We start from the raw sequence: 27,900 nt of genomic DNA, 5'->3' as shown, positions 1-27,900 counted from the left end.
TTGGTTTTTTTAGCGATGGGAAATGCTAGAGCATGTCTGGATGTTAATAGGAATGCTCCTGGAGAGGAGGGAAGTTTGAGGCTGATGAGGCAAGAGAGAAAGAAGGGGACAGAAGTGCAGTCCTTGAGAAGCTACGGGCTGGGGGTGAGGGGGTGCGATCTGGAACACAGGTGGAGGGACTGGCCTTTAGTAGATGTAGGACTACTGCTTCCACTGGAATAGAAGAGAAGACAGGGAAGACATGGGTAGATGTGTAGCTTGTCTTCTCAGTGAAGTCTGAGTCAAAGCCCTCAGCAGAGGGATGTGTTGAGAGTAGGTTTGAAGGGAAAGTAGAAGCTTTTCCACAGCCCTCTTCGACTTGTCCTTTTGCTTTTTTTTTTTTTTTAACTAAGGTTCCATGGGCTAGCACAGAATCCTGGAAACCTCCATGTGTTAACCCTTTAGTTAGTGGATTGTCGGGAGATGGGAGGGCACTTGGGGTTCAAGACAACTATCATTTACTTCAGAAGCTTCCAATATGTCATCAATGTGGACAGTGCCCCCACGCTGTCCAGCTGAGTGTCAGTGCTGGGGAACGAACACCTTTGGACCCTCAGCCTCCTGCTCTTCACCTTGTCCCAGGAAGTAAGAAAGACTAGTGCCTAAGGTAATTTCTCATGAGGCTCTGCCTTTCCTCTTTCTATTTCTGTGGTAAGAGTCCTCAGTTCTTGCTCTCAGGAGGCCTGCTAAATCTGAGAAGTTTCTGTTTAGGACAACTACCCATCAAAACAGGTTCAGTCTCAGTAGAGACTAGCCGTCATGGCCGCTGCTGTCAATGATAGAAATGGGGTGTGTGTGTGTACAGTTCATAGCCTTTCATTTCAATCCTTTGAAAGCCCATGAAAGTGCAGACAAGAGAGCACATCTTGAACTTTTGAGGATCTTGCTTGAATGGATTAACTAACGCTGTTTACTAATATTCTCTCTCCCCCTCTGAGGACCCTCGCCTTTAGAGTTCAGTGCTCTCTTTGCTTTGAACAACGCTCCAGGTTGCTGCTCTTCTGATCACAGTGTGAGAGCAAGTTTATTTGCTTTCGTCAAATTTTGTAAGTGATTTCAGCCATTTGGCTTATTGTATTTGTGTCATTTTGGGGTGAATTCCAGGGACCTTGGGACATCATTCCTTTTTTACTTGAAAATAGATTTAATGAAGAACTGTATTAGATTTGGCCACATTTTATTTCCAAGGAAGGAGCCTGTCCCATGGCTTCATTTCATGCGAAGCGACAAAGGATGTCTGGTTTGACTGAGGTCTGTACCCAATTTAAACAATGTAACAAATGAAAGTTATGTTTCCTTTTTTTGCATCCTTTGAATAGTAATGACCAGCTCAGGCATTGGGACCAGTGTCCCACCTTTCACCTGCTACTGCCACCAAAGATCACAAACACTGTTGATTGTTTACCCATAACCATCTCACATATCCAGCTCACCCCCTTTTCCTTGCTAACAAAATCTCAGTTGTGTTCCATAGTGAGTGAGTGTGCCCAGCTCCAGGAAATGAATCATTCTTGGTCTAAATTCATCATGTAATCCGTCTTCTTCTCTGCCAGTGATAAGGATAGGCAGGTGACCCAGCTCTGGCCTGTGAAATGTAAGGAGGTCTGGGGAGGGGGCTTGAAAGAGCTTTGGGGAAAAATTTTTTCCCTGATAAAAAGAGGGAGACAAGAAGTCCCTGCTATGGGGGACTTGAGGTGAGTTCCAGGGCCCTCTGGACATCATTCTTTTTTTATTTGAAAATAGATATAATAAAGAACTTTGTTTGGAGTTATAGAAAAGGAAAGCCAAGGGATGGGCAAAGAAGTGTCCCTAACTGTTGTTAACCAGTCCTGGATCAGCCTCCCTCCAGACTTCTTGTTTTGTGCAAGAATTAAATGCCTTCATTGTGTAAGCCACTTTTAGTTGAGTAGTCTATTACTTGCAGCTAAAAACCTCCAGATACACACGACTTCACAGAACATACTGTGCTCAGGAACATTTGTAACTAACACTCTTTATCCCAATTCAACAAAAACAATTCCGCATCTTCCGCTTGGCTGTTAAGGCATGGTTCCTTAATAGCTTGTTAAATATAGTTAAAGATCCAAGAATATTATGAAAGCAAAGTGTTTTAATTCTTCTGGTTTTCTAACACACTTTGACTAAGTGGAATATTATAAATAAAATGATTTTTCAATAACATCTGTAGAAAAGAGAATGTCAGTGTTCCCAAATAGTCACTTTAGAGTTTTCTTCTTTAAAATATTTTTCAGCCTTTCTGGTTCAGAATTTCAGTTCTTAATTGGGTCAGCCTTTGGCAATCATTGGAAATCAACCATAAACAGCCTCTTCTACTGCCTGAGGCAGGCACTATGTTGAGTATTTTGTTTTTGGGGTTTTTTTACTGCTATAAAAGCTCACCTGCATTATTAAAATCCCAAATATTCTTCATTCTTTATGATGTGGCATTTCTTAACCTTATTTGTCTATAACTTCAGCACTTCATCCATTTTTGTTACTGGAGGCTTAAATTTGTTCTGTATTTAATATTTTTATCACGGTTTTTCTCCTCTCCAACCCATTCATATCTTTACACCTTGTATCCCTGACAATGTGGGAATATGGCCAAACCTCATTTTCGGGACTGCTAGGTCAAATTAGAAGATGACAACACTGTCATTTATAATTAACTACCAAATGTACACCTTCAGTTTACCAAGTTTTCTGTTTTTCCTATCTTTTCCTGAGAGTACAGTTAAGGTGTTTGGGTTAAAACCAGCTCCAGGAAATCCCTGACACTTTGTAATAAGCAAAAACAGTCATAAACTAACATTTGCTCAAAGCCCAAAATAAACCATGCAACAAGCCTAAATGGAATAAGCACAACTTTCTCTTCTTTCTGAGTTTTAGTTTTTAAGGTGGCCAAAGCAGGTTTAGTTATTGGCAGTAGATATGAGCTTATTTGCCAACTAAATGCATTGGGGTGGGGGTGGGGAGAGGAGTGGAAAGAGTAACAAAGGAGCACTGACCAAGTTTGGACAGAAGTACTTCCAGTAAATTCAGTCAGTGGGGAATTCATAGGCCAATGTGCATTTCCACAAGTGGCTTATTGAACTTATTTTCAGGTTCCACATAGAGCACTGATTGCACCAAGCAAGATGGATAATTTATCTCCTGCACCACTGGAGCAAAAACTGGTAGTATAAACTTGTTCATTAAATTCAACAAGCATGTATGAGCCAGGCCTGCGCCAACTAGTAAGGACTATCGCCCTCTTGAAACCTAGGCCTGTGGAGGAGGGGTTTCAAATTTGTCTCAATTGTACCCACAGGACTTTAACTTATGGAGGCAACTGAATGACAACACAAAGAAGCTAATGCCATTGAAAGAAAGTTGTTATTACTTGCATTTCCCAAGAGAAGGGAGCACACCCCGCCATTCAGAGCCACATAGGGAAGCACCAGTTTTGGTCAGGAGGCAGAAGCAGTGAGGGGAAAGCATGGCCCAGACCGCTATTGTTTTCCACAGGAAAGGCAAGACTGGGAAAACAGCTTAGGATTGACTATTTTGAATAATGCAGCAGGTTCTGGGCTATGGAGGTGGTCTCTAGTTGTGTGCTACCTGGCCCTGTGTGATTAGGGCAGAGGAATATTGGCTTGGTGTGTGCGAGTTAGGTAAAGGAGGTGGTTGGGAGTATGGACTCATAATTTGTTGGAGGGTTTGTAATATGATTTTCATGCACCCACAAAAGCTGGCTCACAGAGGAGATATAAACAACTTTGGCCGTTAGTTAGGCCCTATGACTAATGGATGCCAAGTAGACAAATATAGAATCTAAAAAAACACAGAACAAAAATCCACATGATCAGGGAGTCTCAGTGCAAATCAATCCTCTTATATAAAAACACAACTTAGAAACTATACTACATACTGACAAACTCATGGAAAACCAACGGAAAAGCTATTCCAGGTTTTAACTATAAAAATGTGTAGTAAAGAATTTGGCTTTGCCCAAAGAGAGGTTTGGCCTTTGCCCTCAGCTTCTGGGATTAATCTATGTCATACCTGATAGGACTGTCTTTGTTTAGGTTACAAGAGGGCCACAGTGCATCTTAGGGTGGGGAACTGGCCTCTCCAGAAAGACCAGCTGTGTAATTTAGGGTAGGGCTTTAGCTCTCATAGTATCAGTGGACCTGCAGGCTGAGTTCAACCATGTGGGCAATCAATCAGTCATGAGTACATAATGAAACCCCAATAAAAACCTGGACACTGACGCTCAGATGAGCTTCCCCAGTTGGCAATGCTCCGTGTGTATTGCCACACACATGGATGCCAGGAGGCAAATGCATCCAAACTCCACAGGAGAGGACAATGAAAGCATCCCATCTGGAACCCTCCCAGACTCTGCCCTTTATGTCTCTTCCTTTGACTGATCTTAATCTGTATCCTTTCCCTGCAATAAAACTCAACCATGAATATAAAACTCTCAGTGTGTTCTGTGAGCCCTTCTAGTGAATTATCGAACCTGAGGGTGGTTTTGGGGACCCCCCCCAAAACATGCAATTCATATCAGAAGAGAAAGGAGTCTTAGGAACTGTGACCTCAACCTTTGCAGTTTGTCTAACTCCAGGCAAAAAGTATATAGATGTGCATTGTAAATAAATAAATAAATGTAAAAAGTAGAGAAGGTGTTAAGTAAAAAATGGAAGGTTCTCCTCCCTTCTCTAGTTTCATCAGTCCCAGTTCTCCAGAGAATCCCACTGTTAATTGTTTCTTGCTGGTTTATCTCTCTAGACATTTTCTGCGCAAATATAAACATATATACACACTTGATTATTTTTTTTATCATAAATGAAATTATGCTATGTAGCCTGTGTGAAACTTCCTTTTATCCCTTCTGTTTCATGAGTAGTCTTTGTGTCAGCACATCTGGACCCACCTCTCTGCTTTTGGATGGATGAATGTTTGTGGGGCTGAACCATCATAAGAAGAGAACCAAGTCTCAGGGTTCTTGTGAGATCACGTGATTTCACAAACGTAGAGCTCTTGCAGCAGTGCTGACACAAATAAGCCAGCACTCCATGTGTTTGTTATCATTTGTTTGCTTATTTATTTAGCCAGCCCTCTGTTGTGTACATTGCTAATTCTAATTTTTCCATTATTTCCAACAAGGCCACAATGAATATCCTTGAGCTTGTACTTATGCATTCACATCTAGAATGAATTCCTAGGAATGGAATTGCTGTGCCAAAGGGTATGTGCATTTAACATTTTGCTAGGTTTTGTCAAATTACTGTCTAAAATGGTTGCACCAACTTGTATTCCTACCCCTCACCTGTGATATGCCTGATTCCCCTTACTCTCAATTAGTGAGCATTAACAAACTTTTTAGTCTTTACTAATCTGACAGGGTTTTAAAACTGTGTCTCCTGTAGTTTAGTTTGCATTTCTTTCATTATTGTGAGGCTAGGTATCTTTTTTTTTTTCCTTTTGTGAGGAAGATCAGCCCTGAGCTGACATCGATGCCAATCTTCTTTTTGCCGAGGAAGATTGGCCCTGGGCTAACATCCGTGCCCATCTTCCTCTACTTTACATGGGATGTGGCCACAGCAGGGCTTGACAAGCGCCATGCCTGGGGTCCCAACCTGCGAACCCTTGGGCCGCTGAAGCGAAGCACTCGCACACAACCGCTACGCCACCAGGCTGGCCCCACTAGGTATCTTTTTTTATACATTTATTCATTTACTTTATAGTACTTTTTCTTCCAGCCGCTTAACTCATGTGCTTTAATTTTCTGTTTGATTTAAGCAAATTTCCCATAGTCATTTGAAACTGATACCTTGAATGAGAATCAGGCAAAATGAAAAGATACCAGGATGCTTTCTCAGCATCATGACTTCCACTGTGGTTTTGAGCTTCCTTAAAAAAAAAAAAAAGCAAAGCAAAATGAAAAACAATAGACTGGAAAGAGGTACTAATTTTCTCTGGTTGATTGAAGGGTTTTGTTTGTTTGTTTATCCTTTTCAACTAAATAGAAATCATTCCCTCTATTTCAGCTTATATCCATTTCTCCAGCATGGAAATCAACCCACCAAGAACTGAATCTTTTTATTCTTTGATTTAAACCAACCTAATGAATAAATATTCCATTATTTCTCACCCAACATAAAAGGTGGTAGACAGCAAACTGGCAACAACTTTTGTGTGTATTTGTAAGTTTTTTGCACTTTTTATGAAAAAGTGAATTACTTTTTATAAAAAAGACTGAATTACTTTACTAAAAACAGGTTGATCCGTATGTTGTTCTAAAGGTATATTCTTGATTTTCAAGTGAATTTCACATTTTGCAAAGAACATATGCATTAGCTCATCAGGAATTTGATTTCTCCAAAAAGGAGAGACCCTAAAATGTGGTCCTGCCTTTCTTCAAACCTCCTTTTCTTCCAAAATTGATCTCTTGAAAGCTTCCCAAATGGGGCTCCTTGTTTTTCAACTGTACAACCTCTTCCCTCGCTCCTCTGCAGTTTTCAGAACTTGTAACAGTCAATGTATGATTATACACATACTGGCTTATTTCTATAATTTTTTTTTATTTATTTATTTTTTTCCCCCAAAGCCCCAGTAGATAGTTGTATGTCATAGTTGCACATTCTTCTAGTTGCTGTATGTGGGACGCGGTCTCAGCATGGCCGGAGAAGCGGTGCGTCGGTGTGAACCCGGGATCTGAACCCCGGGCCGCCAGCAGTGGAGCGCACGCACTTATCCGCTAAGCCATGGGGCCGGCCCACATACTGGCTTATTTCATATATTTGTAGATATATCCATATCCATCTTTTCTCCTCTGCTAAATTGTAAAGCTATAGATTAGGTACTCTATCAGTTATAAATTAGCAAAACAAATTACCTCCAAATTTAGCAGCTTAAAACAACAATACGCATTTATTATTTAGCACAGTTTCTATAGGTCAGAAATTCAGGAGCAGCTTTGCTGGGCTGCAGTCATCTAAGTAAAGGCTTGACTCAAGCTGGAGGCTCTGCTTTCAAGACGGTGCACTCTCATGGCTGGCAAATTGATGCTACATAGTTTCTCACCACATGGACTCCTCCAGAGAGCTACTCAAGAGTCTTCATGACATGGTGTCTGGCTTCCCCCAGAGTGAATGATCCAAGAAAGAGCAAGGCAAAAGCCACAGTGTCTTCTATGACCTAGCCTCAGAAGTCACACATTTCCAAAATATCCTATTGGTTACATAGATCAGCCCTCTACAGGGGCGTGAATACCAGGAGGCAGGAATCATTTGTGGCCATCCTAGAGTCTGGCTACCCTGGGGACCTGTCTTTCATTCATTCTTTATGTTATGCCTCATAGATCATAGATCTTGGCCTAGGTATAATCACTTAAAAGAACCCAATTATGGGGCCGCCCCGTGGCTTAGCGGTTAAGTGCGTGCACTCCACTGCTGGCGGCCCGGGTTCAGATCCCGGGCGCGCACCGACGCACCGCTTCTCCGGCCGTGCTGAGGCCGCATCCCACATACAGCAACTAGAACGATGTGCAACTATGACATACAACTATCTACTGGAGCTTTGGGGGAAAAAAATAAATAAATAAGTAAAAAATTAAAAAAAAAAGAACCCAATTATGAAGAAATACTGTAATGAATTAGGAAACTGGTTCCTTTAATTAAAACTGATGACACATGCGTAAAAGGACAAGCCTTAGGTCAAGTAACCCAGGAAACATCTCCAAGGCAGAGATTTGCATATAAGGAGTTTATTGTGGAGAGCCCTCTGGATCTCTACCCCTGTGGAGTGTGAAGGCAGGGGGACTGGGATCAGGGAGTTGTAGAACTGCAACAAAGGCCTCAGCAAATGCCCCGGGAGCTCTGGAGCTGGGAAGGCCCTTCAGAATATTTACACCATGGAAACTGGCAGATGCTACAAGTCAGGGTTTTTAATCCCTGATTTGATCCCTGAGTCGGTTATTGATCATTTACCAGCACACAAGTGATCTATTGAATCCCTTTCTCTGAGATCCAGAATGTGTTATTTTAACATATTAAAATTTCTGAGAAGTCCTACAATAAGGTAATGTGTTTGACTTTGTGAAATAAGCATTTCCCAAACACATGGCATGGGTATAAAACTTCGTCCACAGACTCAAGTATACAAGAAGCTATTTAATTTCTGATTCTGAGTCCAACAAAAACATAACCTCCCTCCTTCCTGGGATTCCCTCACTCCGCCCCCCATCCCCGGGGTTGTGCCCCAGTTCCAGGTGGCAGGAGGGGTGCCCTTCTGGTTCTGGTTCTCACTTATCGGACCACCCAGGCACTGCTCAGATGCCCCGAATCACTGCCCGCAGTGCCCTGCCGGCTCTGAGGTCTGGTCTGGCCTTTCTGTGACACACTCAGGTAAAGGAACCCTTGTCCTTCAGGCAAGCTGCACATGCTCTCCAGCTCCTCTGTCCATTCCACTTCCTATTGCCTCTCAGGCCTCCTTCACCCATTTTGCCTCCTGAAAGCTTCTGAGTTGCAAAGCCTGGTCTAGGTGGCCAAGGTGGCTCCTTTGCCACCTCCTTGGGCTCTGCTGAACCACACACAGACACGGGCTCCCTCCCTGCCCTCCCCCTCCTCCTTCAGATTCCCCCTTCCCTTTCCCCATGCCTCATTCCACCTCCTCGTTCCTTCTGCTCTTCCTCCCACCCCTCCTCTCCTTTCCTTCCCGTCTCTCCTTCCCCCACCGCAAAAACTTTCCAGGCTAGAGTAAATCCCTCTCTATTCATCCAGTCTTTGCTGGAGAATCAGCTGAGTTCTCCTAAGGATTTAGGTTTTGAATGACAAAAGCCAGAAAGGCTGGTTGTTTTGTTTTCTATCCTGAGGGAAGCCTCGCCTAAGGCAATGAGCCCTGTACCCCCTAACTGCTTAAGTGGAGAAGAAAGTTTGAAATTGGGAGAGAAGGGGTGAAGAAGCTCAGATCTAAAAATACCCTGCACTCCATCACACCTGTTGGAACTTCGGGACGGTTTTGTGGAGCACAGTTCAGGGAAACTCTGCAAGTGGCTTCCGACGTGACCTATTAAGGAACCTGCCGGGTGCCAAGGAGGTGCCATAGGATGGCCTCAAGGAAACAGGCAACAGACCACCGGGAAGCACTTTCCTCTGCAGACCCTGTCCGCCCTTCTGGAGCAAAGATGCCAAGGGGAGAGGGGGTGGAGCCGAGGGAATCCCAGCCGACCCAGAGTCACTGGGTCCCGGGGCTGCGGAGGGCCAGTGGGGGAGGCAGCTGTTCTTGACGGCTGTTTGAAAGCTTCCTTACAAGACTGCATCTGTGCCCGTGCACTTGGGTTTCCACAGGGACTGCTTTCTGAGGGCTCATGGCACTTTTGAAAAGGATCCTGATCCCCACTGTGATAGTGTAGGGCCCTGGAAGTATCTTAAAATTCCCTGGAAAATTAATATATTGATTTAGAAGGGACACCAAAATGCAAAGACTCCTCCAGACTAAAATGAGTTCAAACTAAAATGAGTTAAATGGGCATGATTTAATAGCAGGCCATTTCTAACGTGTTTATTTCACATAGCGTTTATATTGGTGGCAACTAGGATAACAAAGCATAGGGCCTTGATAAGGTCAAGAAATTACCAAATGCTAATTGTTTCTGCCAGGTGTAAGTGAGGAGATAAATAGCTTATAAATTAAACAGCAGTGCCTGAGGGCGCCATTCCTGGACTCTTGGGCTGTTCTGCACTCGCCAGCAAAATATTCCTTTTATCTCATAATTAGACACTTTTACCTTTAAAGACCGCACTCATTAATGAATGTTACCCTTCCACTGCCAAACTTAGAAGAGAAGAAAAAGGATAAGGGGGGCAGTAGTCTAATAAATTGAATGTCAATGACATTTCATCCTTTTGTCATCATTGAAATACAGATGTCTATCTTGGATCATATCTGGCTATCTATGGAGTTTTTCCATAAGGAGCTACTTTCCCAGTGCGGAAGTATGGCCGTCATGGTATCTGGACCCGACACCTTCCAACACCTGCTCACGTGCTGCAGCTGTTCCCATTCAGGATCTTGCCTCAGATTCACTTATAAGTGTTACTATACCATCAGATTTATTCAATGCCGGTTAATATGTCTTAACTTTATCATGAATACCACTTGTTCCCTTCCCAGCTTCCCATCTCAAGCGAGAATCGAAAGGGTTGAATATCACTACCACATTATTTTACTAGAAATGTAGACATAGAGTGCAAGGCAGTGTGAAGAGTTGTTTTCTTTCTTTTTTCTTCAGCCTCAGAACATCTGGTTAGAAGAATGCTATCTGGATAATGTTATTTTTCCCTCTGCTTTAGTCATGGTATATCAAATGTGTTAGATATTCTAAGGACAAAAATGTGTCCATTCCTTGTTATTTCATCCATCCATCCGTCCATCCATTTATCCATCCATACGTTTACTTCATCATTTATTCTTTGCATGTTTACCAAACTCTCTTGGTTCAGATTCTGTGCAGGGCACTAGATGGAAGACAAATGTGAGTCTGGCACATTTCTTTCTGCTGAGCTCAGAGAGAGGCCAAAATCGTAAATACTGAATACACTATAAAGCTGTGGGCAGGCCCCATCCGACTTGGGCTTGGGCAGGAAGATTCCAGTGAGGAGATGATAAGGCACAGAGGAGCAGCAGAGAGCAGCGGCTTGTAGGCCCTCAGCTGAGCTATCCTCAGAAGCAAACAAGTGCCCGCTGTGCCCAGGGTACCAAGTGCAGGCTGGGCCAGGAGTACTTGTGAAGATGAGGTGCAGCACTTGACCGAGGTTACCTCATTTTATTCTCCCGGTAATTCCGAGACGTGGGCGCTTCCCTAGCTGCTCTATAGTGGGGAGCAAGAGGGAGGGAGGAAGAAATCTCAGCTGCCCCTGCCAACTGTGACCTTGGGAAAGGAACTTAACCTCTCTGGTCCTCAGTTTCTTCGTATGTTAAATGGAGATCAAAACAGTTTCTACCTCTCGGGCTTGTTGTGATGATCAAATGAATTTATACATGTAAAGTACTTAGAATAGTGCATGAGATTGATAAATAATAGCTATCATTACTAATCCCACTGATGAAGCTTAGTGAGTGTAATTAAGTGACCCAAATCACCCAGCTAAAAGGGGCAGAGCTAGAGCTCGAACCACTTCCTTACCCGCAATACTGTGTGCAGTGTACCGCGTACACAGATTGACCACCTACTCAAGATTGGGTGCAACCAGGAAAGGCTTCCTGTAGAAGGAGGCATCTGAGCTGAGTTTGGAAGAAAGGCCAGGAGTTTGCCAGGGAAAGAAGTGGGGGAAGGCATTTCAAGGAATTGGAGCAGATTGTGTGAAGGCCCAGAGCATGAGCAAGTCTGGCATGTTGAGGGGACTGAGGTGTGCCGGGGTATGGAGAGTGAGTGGGGCCAGGGCACAGATGAAAACCAGCTGAGGAGTCTGGGCCTGATCCTGAAGGCCTTGCAGATTCTTTGTTTTGTTTTTGGTGCCAGTTGTGTGTTTATATGAAGGGTGGGGGAAAAGTGAAAAAGAAACTTAAAAATATAGGTCATCTGTGCTTACAATTTATTGACTGTTTCTCTTTAAGTGACTTGCTCTTTTTACCTAAATTTATTTTTAAAAGAAACTTTGTATCACAACCTTAAATAGGCAGCTCACAGTGTTTTGGAATTCAGATATTTTTTCTGATTTCAAAGGTGATACAGTGTGTGTACCCAACATTAGTTAACACCCTCAGAGGGCAAAAGAATCAATGAATATTTCTGCAGAGAAATAAATGAATATTTATACCAAGTAGGATAAAGACTGTGTATAGCTTGCCTCAAATCAGCTTTGGCTCCAAACTTACAAAAAAATCTTTCATTTTTGAGAGCTTTTTGGATTTTAGGATGTGGATGAGTAGTATCACTTGGTGGAAATAGAAGGTAATGGAAAAAATATTCATTGCAAAGGAGCTACGTGGTTAGAGTCCAGCTTGCCCTCGCTGCTGGGGCTGCAGAAGGGCCCTTGGTGAAAAGGAAATTCACAAGGGAGAAGTTCACAGCCTCCACCGGCAGTGTTAACACGGGGGATCTGAGTGCATGGTATACAGAAACTCTGTGTGATATTCTTGCAACTTTTCTGTAAATCTAAAACTATTCTAAAATTAAAAGTTTATTTTAAAAAAAAATTCAACGAGCACCAAACCAGACTTTCTCCTTGATATTAAGAACGGAAAGAGAATAAAAAGCAGAATCACTTTCTCATTCAGTCATTCCATTTCTTAGTGCCTCCTCCTCATCCCACCTAAAATCATCCTGTGGACACCCCCACCCCCAGGGCAGCCTCCAGCCTCGGGAAACCCTGGCTGGGTCTGAGCTGGGCAGAGCCGTCACTGAATGTCAAGCCAAGGGCTTGGGCTTTTTCTGTGGACAGCGAGGTTTCGTTAAAGGTGTTTAAGTAGGTTTGGGGGTGCCTCTGAGAGTTTCTTCTGCGGATAGGGGTGAGCAGTTTGGTGGGAGAGGAAGAAGTTGGACAGGGGGAGGGAAAGGTTTTGGTCATGAAGGGAGAGATGTGGGACAGATGTGGGTGGATGGGAGGACTCAAAGCGGCAGGAATCCAGGCCCACTGGAGGTGCTCGGGCAGGGCAGGGTATGTAGGAGACTGTGTTAGGGGGCTGGCTGGGGCAGGATGCTGACTTTGAGGGGGCCAAGGGCACCTTACGGAAAATGTCCTCTATGGGCTGGAAGCCAGAGCTCAGAGCCAGAGATGCAGGTTTGGATGCCATGCTTTCGCGGATTGTAATAGGGCCCTGACGCTGGAGGACACCTCCAGGAGATAGAAAAGAACATTCCACTCGCCTCACGCCCCCAGCCCCACCCCCACTGCAGTTTAAATTGAGGAGGAGGGGGAGGAGACCCAGGCTTTCTACAAATTGGGAAATAGGCAGAGGGGCCCTCATTCTAGGTGGAAAAGGAAGCTTGGTTCCTCGTTGTTAATGGTGCAGCCAGTGGAATTAGGATCTAATTGGCAAAGGGCAGAGACCCTCCCCGGGAAGACCTGGTGCCCAGGGCTGCCTAAGCGGGGAGCTCTTCCACCAAAGGCAAAGGTACCAACAGGAAAAAATAAAAGATGCACATGGCGACATCCTGGAGAAAGCAAGGAAACAGGACTTGCGTCTCAAGAGTCTGCAGGCCTCTTTGCACGCAGAGGACACCCGTCCTGCCCACATGCCTATTCTTGCCCCCAGACTCTCTCATGCCCATCAGCCCTTTGCCTGAGCCGCCAACACCGGGGACCCTGTGCCAAGCCAGTGCCATTCTGGGGCTTAACCCACCTGCTGGAAGCAGGAGAGAAGCTGGGGCCCCAGGGCCAGTTGCTGAAACTGGATCCCAGCGGAGGGGAGAGCTGCCCTGAACAGAGGCCCCTCTGGCCCTGGCCTGGACCTAGGGTCCTGGCCCCCCGGTGTCGGTCCCCTGCCCCCCAGGGTGGGAGGAGTGGCAGCCGGCTGCGGGCCTGCCTGGGAAGTGGGTCAGCCTGACATCCCCAGCAGATGTCAGTCTGGGAACAGGAAGCAGCTTGTTTGGGGCTTCTAAAAATAAATAAATAAATAATAACCACGACCACAAGAACAGTCTTTTATTCCAAAGTAAAAAAATGCTTTAATGACTAGAGCATTTAGCACATCGGGGGTTTTCATTGTTTTCAATTATGTGCCATTCTGAAAGGAGAGCACAAATTCTGAGCCTGAATGGAGAATTGTGGGGCTGCGGCTTTGCGCTGTTTTAAACATTTGCTTTACTACTTTAAGAAGAGAACTGTAAAATGGAAATAATGATATATTATTACAAGTAAATTACACTGTGGAGTAGCATTAATATTGCAGTTGAAACCTAGAATTTGAAATAAAGATGGAAATATTCATTTGTATATAGTTTTTGTTCTTAGAAAAATGATTTGGAATTAGGCAAGAAGCTTCCTTCTGCGTGTGTACCAGGTGGGGGCTGAGCGCTCCCGGGCCCCTGGCCCCGGGTCCGGCCCGGTCCACACGCCCTGCCCCATGCCGGGCCAGCAGCAAGGCCCCAGGCACCCGCTGGGACTGGGAACCAGGAGTTCTCAGCCCCGGGGTGCTGGCACAGGGTGGGGTCCTCCCTGCTTCCCTCAGCGAGGGGGGAAATTAATGCGTTACTGAAATGGAGTGATTTAGAAAGCAGAAATCCCTGCGGTCTGGGGTGGTGGGTGGACCTCACAGTCTTAGTGCTTGGGGACAGAGACTAGATAAGGAGATGGTAGCAGCAGATGACAGACAAGCTTTACTCTTTGGCAATCACTATCTCCCTTCTCAGAAACAGGTCCAATTGCTGGGCCTGGTCTCCCATCCACGGGCTCCTCCTCTCCTTCTGGGGAGAGGGCTGGGAGAAGGGCGACAGGAAAAAGGTTAGGGTCCATAACTTCCTTCTGTTTATTTGTCAGTTCAAGTGTTTTTTTGTTTGTTTTTTGCTTGAGGAAGGTTAACCCTGAGCTAACATCTGTGCCAGTCTTCCTCCACTTTGTATGTGGGTCGCCACCATGGCGTGGCTGACAAGTGGTGTAGGTCCGCACGGAGATCCCAACCCGGAACCTGAACCCGGAACCGGGTTGCCAGAGCGAGGGCACCGAACTCAACCGCTAAGCTGTGGGGCCGGCCCTCTAGTGTTTTTTAAACCAGTATAATATAGCTGAGCTCTGCTGAGTATGTTTTCTGAAGCAAACATCAAGGCTGCCATGGACAGTAATAAATGATCTTTGGAAGTGCTTCCTTTAGATCAGGAGGGATTTGCATACTAGACCAGGCCCACGCTGCTCACATGACCCCTACCCTTTCCTGACCTGGCCCTGCCCACTCTGCCAAACTCCTTTCCCCTGTTCTCCGCCTTTGCCCCTGAGGTCCCTCAGTGTGGGTCACTCCCCTTCCTTATCACCCACGCAGGCCACCAAGCTCACCATTCCAGACCGAACAGCCTCTACGGAGTATGGGGCATCCCCTCACCCCACCCTACCCCTGGGTTCCCATAACACCTAGCGCTTTCCTTTTAGCATTTACCACACTGTGTCCCCCCTATTTGATCATAAGTTCCCTGAAGTAACTGGATTCCTATGTGTATCCATTGCCCATTGCAGGGATAACTATAAATAACTATAAATGGTTATTGAATTAATGAATAATTTGGCAGTTTGTGAGGTGGGACTGGAAAGTACTATTTATTGAGCACATTACAACAACCCTGCAGGGTAGGCGTGATCTCTCTTTTTACAAATAAGGAAACTGAGGGCCAGAGATGCTAGGTAACTTGCCCCAAGTCATACAACCAGGAAGGGACAGAGCAAGGATTAGACTGTCTGACTCCCCAACCACCTTTTTACCCTACATGATGGAAGGAGGACTGAATCAAAGTATCCCCAACATGTACACTGGGCATCACCAAGAGACTTTTATAGCACTTACGGGTTCCTTGGAATCTTCAGGACAGCCTAGCAAATACCAAGGGTCTTCTCCATTGGAGATTTGCATTGAGTTCCTGATAACCACCCCCCACCGCCCCACCCCCATCCCCTGCCTCCATAATCTTTTACTTGGAAAACTTTCAACCTAGAGAAAAGTTGAAAGAGTAGGACAATGAACACAAGTAAATCCTTCATATTTGCAAATATATATATATACACACACATATATATTTATATATTAGGGGTTTGGGTTTTTTTGTTTTTTGGCTTCTTTGCTAAACTATTTGAAAATAACTTGCAGATATCTTGACACTTGACTCCTAAATATTTCAGCATGTTAAGGAGAAAGATTCTCCTCTGTAATCACGATTCCATTATCACATCCACAAAATTTAGCATACACTTAATAGTTAATATATAGTCTATATTCAAATTCCCTAATTGATTCAAGAATGTCCTTTTATAGCTATTTTTGTTTTCTGATCCAGGATCCAATTAAGGGTCACTAATTTCACTGAGTTACCTTTTCTCTTTCGTCTCCTGTAACCTAGAACAGTTTGACTTTTTTCTTTTTCATGACACTGACATTTTTGAATCCAGACTCGTTTTCTTGTAGAATGTCCCACATTCTGGATTTCTCTGTTTGTTCTGTAATATTTTTCCCCCGAAAATACTACATAGGTGACATTGTGTATTTCCCACTGCACTGTGTCAGGAGGCACACAACGTCAGTTTGTCCCATTATTGGTGATGTTATTATGTTTGATTACTTGGTGTGGTGGGCAGCCTCTAAGATGGTCGCCAATAGTCCCTACCTCCTGGTATTCACATCCTGCATATCCCCCTCCCCTCGAGTACAGGCTGGATTTAGTGACTCACTTTTTTTTTTTTTTTTTGTGGTGAGGAAGACTGGCCCTGAGCTAACACCTGTGCCCATCTTCCTCTATTTTGTATGTGGGATGCCACCACAGCATGGTTTGATGAGCGGTGCATAGGTCCGAACCTTCGAACCCCGGGCCTCTGAAGCCGATCGCATGAACTTAACCACTACACCACCAGGCCCGGCCCCCATGACTCACTTCTAAAGACTAGAATATGGCAGTAGATAGAGTATGTCACTTCTGAAATTAAGTTGTAAAGAGACTGTGGTTTTCGTTTTGGAGCCCTGTCTCTTTCTGTTCACCTCACTCGCCCTGGGGGAAGCCAGGTGCCCTGTTGTGAGGCAGCTGTATGGAGAGACCCATAGGAGCGATCTTGGAAGCGAATCTTCTGAGGCCTGCCAACAGCCACCCGAGTGATAGAATCGACTATGACTTCTTTCTGATAGTCAAATTGTCCCAAATTTGGTTAGTAGAAGTTCCTTCAGGCTGAGGTCTGTATGCTGTTGAAAGGTTCCATCAGTCTTTGAGCACTCTCTCACTTTCTGGCTCACTTTGTGTTTTCCTGGCCCAAACCTGGAATCAGCCATCTCTCCAAGGTTTCTTTTAGTGGAGAATGGCATTCAGAAGCCAAACTTTGGCAGTAAGTACTAAGTTTGCTCATTGCTACTGGGATATCATTGCTTATAGACCTTGTTAGTGGACAGAGCTAGGAAATGCTTTTTGTGTGTGTGTATGAGGAAGATCAGCCCTGAGCTAACATCCATGCCAATCTTTCTCTTTTTACTGAGGAAGACTGGCCCTGCGCTAACATCTGTGCCCATCTTCCTCTACTTTATATGGGACGCCGCCACAGCATGGCCTGACAAGCGGTGCATCGGTGTGCGCCTGGGATCCAAACCCGGCAGCAGCAGAGAGTGTGCACTTAACCACTACGCCACGGGGCCGGCCCCGCTTTTTTTTTTTTTTGGAAAGAAATTTCTGCCAATTCAAATCCAACTCCCTAGGGTTCTTCCTCACCTTCCCATTCCATATTTGTATCTCTCTTCCTCCACAGGGAGACCCCCGATTCCCAACAACATCAATATATCTAATCATTTGCTCTGTCCTACAACATACTCAAAATAGTTTCAGAATTACTACTCCCAAACCATTTCCAACAAGAAGCCTTCTAAGAAAAATTCAAGACTTCTTTGCAGTTCTATTTGTTCTTGGAATGTATCCCACTCTTTAGTATGGTATGCAGGTATGTAGTCAGAGTGCAATATTCACAAATCATTGAAATTAACTCTGTGTGTGTGTGTGTGTGTGTGTGTGTGTGTGTGTGTGTGGTTCCATTATCAATTTGATATGCAGTTAGGTTTCTTTGTTTCCATTTCCAGTTTTAGGGTTTGCTTTCTTCCAATTTTTTAAAATTTATTTTTTTAATATATAAAACTTTTACATGGTTCAAAAGTCAAAACTACATATAAAAAGTATACTCAGAAGTCTTACTCCCATTCATATTCCTTCCACTTCATTCCTACTATCCACTATAAGCAACTGTTTTTACTAGTTTCTGGTTTATTTATCCTTCCTGGGTTTCTTTTTCTTATGCAAAAACTCAAAAAAAACACTTCTGAGTTTTTCACTTAATATGTCCTAGAAATCATCACGTTAATTCATAGAAATAGTCAACCTTTTTTCAGCTGTATATTACTCTATTGTGTGAATTCATCATAGCTTAATCAGCTAGTACCCTAATGGGTGAGCATTTAAGTTGTTTCTAATAGTTTGTTATAAATAATGTCTCAGTGAATAACCTTGTAAAGATTGTTTTATATTTGTGGAAATGTACTTTCAGGGTGAATTCCTGGAATTAGGATTCCTGGGGCAAGAGGTAAATGGATATGTAGTTTTGCTCAATATTCCAAATTCCCTCCATGGGGGTTGTACCATTTTGCATTCCTGCCAACAATGACGAGGATGCCCTTTTCCTTACAGCCTTGCCAACAGAGTGTCTTACCAAACTTTTAAATTTTTGACAATTCACGGGGCGGCCCGGTGGTGCAAGCGGTTAAGTGCGCGCGCTCCTCTGCGGCAGCCGGGGTGCTCCGTTTGGACCCCTGGCGTGCGCGGTCACACTGCTTGTCGAGCCACGCTGTGGGGGCGTCCCATATAAAGTAGAGGAAGATGGGCACAGAAGTTAGCCCAGGGCCAATCTTCCTCAGCAAAAAGAGGAGCATTGGCAACAGATGTTAGCTCAGGGCTGATCTTCCTCACACACACACACAAAAATTTTTTTTGACAATTCAATAAAAACTAGTATCTTGTTGTAGTTCTAATATGTATCTATATCAATATGAGTGAAGCTGAACATCTTTTCATATTTTTAAGGTCCATCTAAATATTTTAATTGTGTGTGTGTGAACTCTCTATGCTTTTTGCCCAATTTTCTATCAAGTTTTGGCTTTTTTCCTCAATATGTAAATGTTTCTTATATTCCCAATATTATAGATTAACCTGTACCTCTGAAAAATATTGCAAAGCTTTTCTCTCAGTTTGATTTTTTTTTTGCCATGCAGCAGGGTTTTTAAAAAAATGTTGTTGAGGGCCGGCCCCGTGGCTTAGCGGTTAAGTGCTCGGCCTCTGCTGCTGGTGGCCTGGGGTTCAGATCTCGGTGCGCACCAATGCAACGCTTCTCCGGCCATGCTGAGGCCGCGTCCCACATACAGCAACTAGAAGGATGTGCAGCTATGACATACAACTATCTACTGGGGCTTTGGGGGGAAAAAATAAATAAATAAAATCTTAAAAAAAAAATTGTTGTTGAATTTATTAACGTGTTCTTTTATTGCATCAGGATATTTTATTTTTCATTAGAAAGCATTTATCTGGGAGTTGGCTGGGCTTGGACTGGATTTCTATGCATCTTGGTGTTATAAGTTCTCCCTTTTGTGAGGCACAATAGGGAGACCTCTTTTCCCTTCTACCAAGAAGGTGATGGGGGCTGTGAGCGGAGCCAGTCTGATTGGTTTTCCATCTGTTTCTTTCTCAGGAGTTCCACATCCCTCCCCTTGACCCAAGGAACCCTGGTTGTGGACAGTCACTTAGCTCTCATTGGGGAGGGTGGATGCCACGTGGGAGAGAAAGCTGCCCCACATCTTCTCTCTCAGTTCAAGGAGCAGGTACCCAGAGCTGCCCTTGGCTTGCATGGGGTTCAAGTCATAGAAAGACTTTTCCCACACCCAGGGTATAAATAAATCCACCCACGTTTTCTTCTAATACCTGTGTGGTTTCGCTTTTTACAGTTAGATATCTGATCCATTTGGCGTTTATCCTGGTGGATGGTAAGAGGTTTGGGCAAAGTGGCCCCATGGAGTGGGGGTGGGGTGGCGTGGGGAAAATAAGTGGCGATCTTTATGGTCTGGGCCACTAGGTGGCGCTTCTCTAGATTCATTTCTGTGGGACTGTAGGCAGAAATGCTGTAAGTCCTCAGAAGAAAAAGGAAGTGACTCATTAGGTTCAATTGGCCAAGAGGAAGTCCTAGTGGGAAGTTCCCCTCCAGCCACACAACCTTGACTTCTGTAGGCAGGCTGGGTGCTTCTTTCCCCATATTAGAAAATATCACTTCCTCCATGTCTCTGTTTCCACCAAGAGAGTGATGTGGAAGAGTCTATGTGCAAAGACTGCCTCTGCCGTGAGTGTCTCCAGGCCTGGGGTGAGGCAGATGGGAGAGAAGTCAAGATGGCCACTGCCCTGACCTAAGCTTCTTGAGGAGTCTGGGCCTGGGAGGCACAAGACCTTGGTTCTTGTCCCAAAGCTACTGCCAACTGGCCCTGTTATCACAAGCATGCCACTTAGCCTTCTATTCCTCAGCATCTTCATCTGTGAAATGGGACAACAATGCCTTCCCTACCCATGTGCCAAGGATGTCAATGGGATAAAATGATACAAGTGGAAATATGTGCATGAAGTAAAAAACATGGTGCAAATGTGTTTTTACTATCATTATGGTTATATTTTATCATGTATGTATACATGTCACTCTAGAAGATATAATGGTCATGAGAACTTGTATTTATAAGCTAATTTGCTGTTTATTAGGTGATATTTCCATGTATCCTCTCTCTGTGGAAGTGACACAGGCTTAATGAGAAAATGGACTAGGTTAGCTTAAAAGGACTGCTGAAGTAGACACCCTGGGGGGGGTCTTTGATGAGCTTTCCTAAGGGCCACCAAACCCCTGAAATTGTGTGCAGAATTACATATGTGTGTATTTTTCACAGCTTGTATCAGATTGCTAAAGGGGTTCATAGTTCAAAAGTGTTTAAGAACTACAGCCCTGTGGAAAGGAGCCTGGCTGGCTGCAGGGCCCCCTCCCCATTTGGCTTCTGGAAGAACTGAACTGGTTCTAGTCCCTTCCCAAGTCCCAGGTGGGGTCTTATGGCTACTAGTCTCACTTCTTACTGTAGCTGGTCTGGAGAGAAAGAGAAGAGAGATGTGGGAAGGGTCTAGAAGGGGTCTGTAGTGTCTGGAAACCAAAAATGAAACTCTACGGCAGTATGGCTCCAGTGGCAGCTCAGCAAATAGGTCAGAAAACAATTTTGTCTTGCAAAACTCTTTGTCATGCCACTATGGTCTTCTTTCTGTTCCTCAAATGTGCCAAGGTCGTTCCTTCTTTGGGGCCTTTCGTAGAGGCGCTTTTGATTACCTAGAAGGTTCTTGCTCTGGCTCTTCCCTGACTGGCTCCTTCTCGTCATTATCAGCTCGAATGTCACTTCTTCAGAAAAGTCCTCCCTGATCACACAGTCCGCCATGAGCCTGAATTATCTTCCCAGAGCACATATCACTGTGGGAAATCATCTGTTTTATTTGCTTACTTGTTTGTTGTCTGCACTGCCCACCCCCCACCCAGCAGAATGACAACTTGTTTGGGGCAGTAGCTACATGTCATGCCCTGAGTCTACAACAGTATCTGACATAGGTGAACATTCAACACGTACTTATTGAATGGCTATGTGTCATATGAAAGGCACCGTGTTCTTGTCGGAAAGTGTTGTGTCAGCATCTTTGACTCTTTCTCCCTCAGTGCCAATGTCACAGTCATCAGGTCCTACCTATGAGTTCTACTTCTGAGAAATGTCTCATACCTGTCCCTGTGTCCTCTCCTGCTCCCCACCCCCCACAGTTGCTGCTGGGTTGCCTGGACACTATCAGCCCTGTACCTCTCTCCCTGCTGCTGGACCTTCCTGAAACACAGGTCTCCCCACCCCAGCTCTGCATTCTTCTTCCTTGCTCTCACTCACCACCCCCCCAACCCCCGCTTCCTGGGACAGCCAAGCTCCTCATGTGTCTTCCTTGCTGTTCTTGGGGCTGAATTGAAGTGTCTTCCCATAGTAACTCCACGCCTTGCTTTTCCAGCCAACAGACCTTGCCTCTCTCATTAGTGGAGCCCAAGAATGGCGGCGTAGGCAGCTCCTTGGGAATCCCTTGAGAAGACATAAATGTCTGCCTCTGAGGTGCATGGGGCTTCTGAAGGCAGCAGGGTGGGTGGGTGTGAGAGGAGGGCCTGGGGCAACAGCCAGAGAGAGCTTTCTGAGGATGTCTCAGGAGCAGGCCAAAAAGGGCTCCCACAGGGCAGACCTGGGGCCCCTAGACAGCTCTTGGGGAGCCTGTAATCAAAGATGCTGGGCTGGCCTGCCACAAATCAGTCAAGCCCTTGGAAGGGCTGGGATGGAGCTGCACCCAGGAGGCGAGAGGGATAGCCATCCCTCTGTTTGGCAGCCATGGATAGCCATCCAAGGGTGAGCAGGTGGATTGTGTAATAACTTGAGGAGGAGAAAGCGAACCCAGTGAGACAGGAGATCTTGGCTTTGGTGAGGGAACAAATACTGATCACAGTCATGATGTGGCCCTTCTCTTTCCATCAACAGCTGTTGCCAGGTGTGGCTGGGCAGGAGTCAGCAAGCTACTGCTTGCACCCCAGAAGAACCCATATTAGAACTGAAGTGGGAAAACTTCACGTAAGCTGTTCAGGGAACACGTTTAGAGACCTTTCTTATGTAAGACATTATTTCCTGTGAGTTATTACCATTAAGAATATTTATTTTTAATATCAAATATCTAAATTCATTTACCCTCTAGAGATCATTTCATCTTGTACTGTGTGCTATCTCAGCAGAAAAAATGCTTTCCCCAAATGTGTCAGTTCTATTTTTAAAAAGGTTCAGTGACCTATTTCTGTAATTCTCACAGACACTGAAAGAACAGCAGAGTCTATTTAGGCTCAGCTCTGTCACCGAAAAGTTGCCCCTGCCAGGTGTTGCCTAGAGAGGCGCCATCTTGCTTTACAGTAAAGAAGCGTAAATAAGTAAGAGGAATCTTGTCAGCGTGAGATCATGAGAGCGTAAACGCACACACACGTAAACTCACTTCTCCATTTTTGAACAATGTCATGATGACTACACTCCAACTTTAGCCAAACTCAACATTAGGAGATTGCTTAAGAGTCAACCATTTCCTGGATAAAGAACTTTAAAAGACAATTTACAAAGAGGAACTACAATTCATCGACTAATACGTGGAGAAATGGTTAGCTCCTCTAGTAATCAAGGAAATGAAAATTGTAACAATGCCACTTTGTAAAACCAACCCATGGTGTGAGAAGTCAGGCTAGCGATTGTCCCTGGGTGGCAGGGAGGAAGGTGAGAGGGGCAGGACAGGGGCTTCTGGGTTTCTGGTAATGTTCAGTTTCTTGATCTGGGTGCTGGTTACTTAGGGGTGTTTGCTTTGTGAAAATTCACTTATGATTTGTGTACTTTTCTGAATGTATGATAAACCTCACTACAAAGTTACATTAAAAAAAACAAGCTCACTTTCTATCTATTAAGTTAGCAAAAAATATATTTTAGTGATAGTAGCCAATATGGTGGAAGCCATCATGAAGCTGGAATTCCCACAAACTGCTAGTGGCAGTGTACACGAATACAGCCCTCTTTGGGGAGCAATTCAGCAAAATGAATTTGAAACTCTTACCAGCATTCATATTTGTTAACTCAGTACTTCCACTTCTGAGATTCTATCTTAAGAAATAACCCTAAATGTCCGAAGAGGTTTATGTGCACGTATGCATTGCAGTATCATTTATAATAACAACAAATTTATAATAGCAAACATTGAAAACAATCTCAATGTTCAACTATAGGGCATTGGTTAAGTCAACTTTGATAAATACCCATGATGACATTTTATGCTCTCATTACTGTAAACTAAAGTGAGTAATGACGAAGGAAAAACAATATAGTCATTAGGAAAAACAGGATATGAAATTGTAGGCATGATTACAGCTATGTTTAAAAAAAAAAGGAACATTCCTATGCAGAGAAAATCACCAGAAGATAAAAAGTGAGCAATTCTTGTGTCTAGATAACAGAATCATGGGTAATGTATTTTCTTTAATTTACTTTCCTGTGTTTTCCAAATTTTATTTAATGAGACTATTACTTTGGTAAAAGAGGGGATGTTTAAAAAGTCAGCCATGTGCCTTCCACTCAGTCTCAAAAGGCGCTGCCCTCTGCTTCTCCTGGGTCCCCTACACCCCTGCCAGTCTGTGCTTTCGTGCCTAATGTCGCCATTCAGGGCTAAATGGAACCAGCATTATTTAGGAGCAAATTAACTGCCCGGCTCCTCCTTTCTTCAGGGCCTCACTGAAAACTCTCGCCTGTGAGGATGAACATACTGAAGCGAGGGGTAGGGAATTCAGTACAGAGCTTTACATTTTGTGGCTGTGAAGAAGACTCCGTTGAAAAGTCATCTGCCAGGTAACAAGGTAAACATGGTGCTGAGTTCATTTTCCCTGTCTGCTAATTCTCCCAGTTCCGTGCGACCCGGCTTCTCTCTCCAGACATCACCTTTTCTCTCCTTTCCCTCCAGCCAAACAACTTGAAAGGCAAGTCTTTAATTAACTTCTTCAAAACCCACCTTCTCCCCACCCTGCCCCCATTGTCCTGACCGCATTCTCACCAGGGCCACCCATCCTGAGCTGCTCTGGCCCATATGTGACTTGGTAGGGAGACAACCCGACAATGGTGCACGGCTTGGGGAATAGGATGCTGGCGAGACTTTAGCCCTCATCCCCACCGTTGCCTGGGTGCCTTTGTGCAATCCCACAACCCTTGACGGAGTGCTGCTAATTGACCTCCAAGTTGCCAAATGGATCTTCAATGCCATCTTGGCAGACATCGACACTGATGGTCCCGCCTTCCACCTTCTGGCATCTGTGAGGTATCCAGGATCCAAACCTCTCCAGGTCTCCTCCTTCCTCTCTTGTTGCTTCTCCTCTATGGACTTTCCTAAAATATTGGCATTCCTTCAGGACTCATCCCTTCTCTCTGTATACTCTAACCCTTATCTCCATTCCCAAGGATTTAGTTACCTCCTGTTTCCTCTGATCTCCCAAATTGAGTGGTTCAGAGTATGGGCAAGGTGCCACCACCTACAGCTGTGTGTGACCTTGGGCGAGTTCCTTCACCTCCCTGCAGCTCAATTTCATGTGTAATGTGGATATGACAATAGGACCTACCCTGTAGGGTTGTTGACACAAGAAAAGTGTTTCAGGGCCGGCCCCGTGGCTTGGCAGTTAAGTGCGCGCGCTCCGCTACTGGCGGCCGGGGTTCGGATCCTGGGCGCGCACTGACGCACCGCTTCTCCGGCCATGCTGAGGCCGCGTCCCACATACATCAACTAGAAGGATGTGCAACTATGACATATAACTATCTACTGGGGCTTTGGGGGGGAAAAAAAAAAGGAGGAGGATTGACAATAGATGTTAGCTCAGAGCCGGTCTTCCTCAGCAAAAAGAGGAGGATTAGCATGGATGTTAGCTCAGGGCTGGTCTTCCTCAAAAAATAAATAAATTAATTAATTAATTAAAAAAAAAGAAAAAGAAAAGTGTTTCATGCAGTGGCTGGCCTTTGATATGTCCTCAATCTGTGTTAGACACTATTAATATCATGATTATTGGTCAGTCTACATCTCTTCTCATCCCCAGACCCATACATCCAAGAGTCCCCTGGACATCTCCATTTGGGGATCTCTCAGGCCCCCTGGAATTAATGTGCCCCAAACAAAACTTACCATCCTTCTTCCCTTTGAATTGTTTCTCCTTCATTATGTCTTTGTTGGGGAATGGCCCCACCAGCCACCCAGACCCTCAAGCCAGAACACTAGAAATCACCCCGAAGCCCTCTCTCTCTATGCAACACCTGATCTTTCATAAGTCCTGTCAGTTCTATCTCCTGAATCCCTCTTTAATATGAACTGTCCTCTCATCCTGGCTGATACAGGCTTGGTTCTGATGTCCCTAAGCTCATCACCAGGGCTACAAACGTGCCAAGGTCCCATTAAAACATTTGAAATCTGGGGGTGCAGTGAGGCGGCAGTATTGGCTCTACAATACAAGAAGAAAAGTGCAAAATGAAAATTTACAAATTTTTATTTCAATCGCTACAAAATGTAAATTGTCAGCTCCCTTAATTATTAACATTTGATTTCATAAAAATTTCATTAAATTTGGGAGCAATTTATAGGTTAAATTTTGCCCATATTCAAGAGTTTCTGACCATTCATGACCTTTGAGAGATCATATCTAATATATATTAAATTCTTTTTTTGTAGCCAAATAATTTTAAAAAGCAAAGTTATAAAAGATCTCTCAGAAACAGCAATATAATCACGTCTCCTGTGGGACAGGCATGTTTAATGCCCATTCTGAGGCGGGGCGGGGTCTCCACAAGTGAGGGTGCCTGGGGCCTGGAGGTCTGGCAAGCCAAGCCATCCTTATTTCTTCCGTGGGTAATAAGCAACAGATTGAGGTTTCCTGTCCCACCTTTGCCCTCCAAAATGAAAGTTTATTCAGGTCCCTTCCTGCTATACATCTTGCATTGGCTCCCCAAGCCCTCTTAAGGGAAATTGCCCCCACCCCCAAGGCTAGGTAGGACTCCCTCCTACCCTATCACCTAAGTCCCTTGCTTCCTTTTGTTGAACCACTTTTCTCTTCGAATTGTAATTATCTGCCTCCCATTGCTCTGGGAGATCCCTGAGAGTAGGGACCACTATGTAAAGATGGTTCTTAACAGTGCAGATGCTCCAGAGTATTGAAGAGTAAGTGAATGAATGACGGGATGGGAGAGGGGGTGGAAAGGACAGACAGGGAGCAGGAACGGGGTTGAGGGCTGGGAGTGGAGACTAGGGCAGCCTGAGACAGGTTTGGATTGAGTGGACTGAGACCTCAGGCTAGGTAGAGGTGCTCAGTAGCCAGGGGATATACCAGTCTGCAGCACAGGGAGGGGCTGGGATAGAGAAATTGATGGCGGCCACCAAGTAAATAGGGAGTGGTTGAAGCCACTGCTGGGGCTGTGAAGAGGCCGCATAGGAAGTGCGGGCAGAGAGAAAGAGCTCTGGGAAACCTCAACACTTCTGGGGTGGGCAGGAACGTGACAAAAGAGAGTGAGGGTGACGTTTGAGGGGTTCCAGCAGAAAGAGGAAGAAAGCTGTAACGGGAGGCATGAGGCCCCGGAGGCCAGAGTTACAGCAGTGAGCACTCTCTGCTGGCTGACTATGTGCCAAGCCCTACTCCAGGGCTTTGCATGGATTATCTCCAATGAGCTGCAGAACAATGTTAAAATAAACCTCATTGTTCAGAGGAGTGAATAGAGGCATAGATTGGCTGAGTAACTCGCCCAAGGACATACAGGAAGGAAGTGAAGGCACGGGGACTCCACCCCAGACTCCATCACCACGCTAGATTACCTCCAAGTACGAATGGGGCTGAAAGAGTGACCCTAGGACATGGTTAATAGAAAGCCTCATTGAAGTGTCTGTGATGAGAGCAGAAGCCAAACCACAGGGGAATTGGTGAATAGGTGAAAGGCGGAGAAGGGGGACTGTTTTATGAGAAAAGGAGTGTTTGCAATTTCACAAGTGTATTTGTTATTTTTTCCACATCAAGAAGCAATTGTACATCTTTAAAAAATCACCTTAGCTCTTTCCAAGTGGCACATGGGGCTGGAGGCTGAGAGCTGCACCTGCCGCCACCAACTGGGAGACTTGACACATAGTCCCATTCTTGGTGTCCCAACCTGAAGCTGAAGAGGCCCCCCTGGGTGCAGGGCCGTGAGGGCGTGTGCTCTGGTGGTGGTGTCTCACTTCCTCGTCATGGGAAGAGTAGTTTGTGACGGTATTGAGGAATCTCCAAGTGTTGGCTCTCTGACTGATGATGTGGCTATCAGAGGCCAGTATTTTTCTTGGCCCACAGAGTAAATAGCCAATATATTATGGAAGGACTCATGCCCAGCTTCCTGTTTACGATGGGAGGCTTAGGTTTTATAATCCTGGACCAATCCAACATTCCAAAACTCAGGAGATTTCTTCTTCTGGTCATTGGACTCGTCTGTGTCCTACTGAGTTTCATCATGGCCAGAGGATTCATGCAAATGAAGCGGCCGGGTGATCTGAATGGTTAG

At 44.9% G+C, this 27,900-nt stretch overlaps 1 pseudogene; it reads left to right on the top strand.

Annotated features, from left to right (window-relative positions):
* Positions 1–798: 798 nt before the first annotated feature.
* LOC101404629 (oligosaccharyltransferase complex subunit OSTC pseudogene) lies at positions 799–27,900 on the top strand (annotated as a pseudogene).

Source organism: Ceratotherium simum, chromosome 9 (assembly GCF_057802395.1).
Source record: "Ceratotherium simum simum isolate JZ-2026a chromosome 9, ASM5780239v1, whole genome shotgun sequence".
Taxonomy (NCBI): domain Eukaryota; kingdom Metazoa; phylum Chordata; class Mammalia; order Perissodactyla; family Rhinocerotidae; genus Ceratotherium; species Ceratotherium simum.
The sequence above is the reverse complement of the archived record's forward strand: the minus strand, read 5'-3'. Positions and strand labels throughout refer to the sequence as shown.